Raw genomic sequence first — 2,567 nt, forward strand, 5'->3', positions numbered from 1 at the left:
GGAGGACCATCGAAAATTGACTGCCAATGGTCGAAGGGAATTCATTAGAATCCTGCAGAGCCTTATGTGGGATCACACGGTTTACAGCGGGTCTTGATGGGGTTAACCTCCTCCTCGCCACAGGTGAAAGATAATGACTGGTACCTTGATTCTACTCTCTACCAATCCGAAAAAAACTTTCTCTACATTTGAACTCAGTTCACGCCAGTTATTCTTTTAAACAATAACAAATTAAAACGATGATCAGTAATCACTTGGGTCGGTCACATTTTATTTTCTTGCTGACTTTACACCGTGCCCATGTGTGATACTGCGAATGGAGGGGGTCCCATTGCAGCCTGTGAAATGATGAAAAAAAAATGACTTTGATAAATTATCGTAACTTGGCTCGCTTAAAGAAGCGATATTTAACAATAATTCGCCGACGGCGAGGTGAATACCGTCGAATAATCCCCGAGACGAAGTTGAGGGGATTATTCGACAATATTCACCGAACCTGAGGCGAATAATTGTTTAAGTATAATTTCAGAGCTGAACAACAGAGAAAATTCTAAAATAATAACATTTTAGTAACATTTATTAAAATTTAATTTTATTTTAACATTTATTTTAAACGGCGTGGAACAGTTTGTTACATCATCAGCAATTCACGCCGCCATTTACGTTTTATCAAAATAGAATCGTTGCTAATTAGTGTACATTGTAGTGTGACCGTAATATATGCAAAATGCTAGCAGGTATAAAACTCGTGAATTTTGGCCCTACATTTGATTACTTGGATTAGTGTGTGCGCGAATAAGAACTTTGTTTTTACAGAACCGAGTAGTTAACACAGTTTATACAGCGTCACATAAGGAACCGCTTGACCAATCAGATTGCTGGAAACTCTTTGCTCAGCTCTGACATTATACTAAATTCTGATATGAAAGGAAAATGAAAAAGTGAGGAATGAGAATGACTCTTGGCTGAAAATTTGATATATTTATCTTTCCTGCGGTTATCCCTGCATTTCACTCCCAAGATCTCATTAGAAATTCTCCCTCCTGTCTGCTTTACAATTCTTATAAAGTTCCTTGGAGAATTTGGTAGTGGATCAACTTGTAATACTCTAGTTGATATTTTTGTCTATTGTCATCACTTGTCCGCGTGATACCGTAGTGATATTGTAAGGAGAAACTCTGTTTTGGTCACTCGTGGCAGTGAAAGGGTTAACTTGCGAGCAGGCTCATTGACGCGCGTGAACAATGTGAGCGCGCGATAGGTTCCCGAGCAGTACCCTGACAGACCTCTTCCGTGCCCACATTGCTGTCCGGCTCCAATTTTTTTTCATTTTGTTCGGTAACATAAAAAAAATTCTCAACGAAGAGATGGTTATGTTGCATTAAAACAGTGAAAATATAATTACCATCTGAGTTTGATTGCCTCCTGTCAGAGGGACAAATATCCTGCACGATATCCCGCACTCGTTCCCGAGGGATCTTCACGAAGGGCTTCGATGAACGAATAAACCACTACGATGTAGTAGATCTTAGGAAAAGAAAGGAGGACATGAGGTAAGACCCAGGTCACCGTTAATTTACGAGTGGGAAGTTAATTGAAAAAGAGAATTGAGTGCTTTTCGATCGAGTTTAGTAAAACCTGAATTCAAAGTAATCCAGACGGCTGATCTGAAGAAAGGAAATGACCTTTAAGAACCAACGGGAATTTAGAGTGAGAAAAGTGCCGGAAAAGGTGGACAAATAAGTCGTGATTAGTTCAATTTTGCACTTGATTGGTCAGTGGCGCGAGATTTCTGAACCAATCACAGAGCGAAGTAAAGCAAAACCAATGCAATCTCCAATTTCTTTCGACTCTCAAATACAAATTGTCCTAAGATTGAAACAAAACATACCGACAACAGCCATTCACTGCTAAAGACAAGTAGGAAGGCGGCAAACTGTAACATAGAAAGAAACAGAAATCATGTTAAGTTTTTTGAAAAAACTATCTACTAGTATTTCATTAAAAAAAAGAAGTTTGTTTCAATTTACCCCTTTCCAGATGGAAATAAAAAATACCATCACTCCAAGAGTAAAACAGAGATCGAAGATGCTCCACCCAAGCCATGGAAACGCCAAACGCCTGTCACCCTGAGACGGAAAGGAACGATGATCGATCATTGACTAACAAATACATAACTAACCAAATCAGCACTACCAGCTGCGACTGTCTGAGTTGCCATGGCAACCATGAATAAACGATTGAATTTGAAGCGAAAGCTTGACGATTTGTGTTCGGTAGTCATATGGTCAGGTTTAATAAACATTGTTTGATGGGTCTAAAGGCATCACATGATCATGAAACTCCCCATTTCTTAGACCTAGCATCTAATGCGATGGGAGCATTTATACTTGAATTCAAGATGAAAGGCCATTTTGGTGTAGTTACAGATGAAGAAGGGACATGTTAGTTTTTTATAAAATCGTGCCAAAGAACACTGAAAAGTAAACATCCCATGCATCAAACAATAAGCTGTTCCTATACACTTTCCCTTATGATGCAAATTGCTAAAATACTTGAAGAATTGA

The 2,567-nt window shown here is 38.8% G+C and overlaps 1 long non-coding RNA gene across 1 annotated transcript; it reads right to left on the reverse strand.

Annotated features, from left to right (window-relative positions):
• Positions 1–245: 245 nt before the first annotated feature.
• Positions 246–2,113, reverse strand: LOC148720807 (uncharacterized). Its single transcript, XR_015993236.1, has 4 exons — positions 2,031–2,113; positions 1,892–1,936; positions 1,406–1,527; positions 246–338 (listed from the first exon to the last, which is right to left on the reverse strand). It is a non-coding gene; the product is annotated as an uncharacterized LOC148720807 (long non-coding RNA).
• Positions 2,114–2,567: the final 454 nt, after the last annotated feature.

Source organism: Stylophora pistillata, chromosome 11, assembly GCF_964205215.1.
Source record: "Stylophora pistillata chromosome 11, jaStyPist1.2, whole genome shotgun sequence".
NCBI classification, from domain to species: domain Eukaryota; kingdom Metazoa; phylum Cnidaria; class Anthozoa; order Scleractinia; family Pocilloporidae; genus Stylophora; species Stylophora pistillata.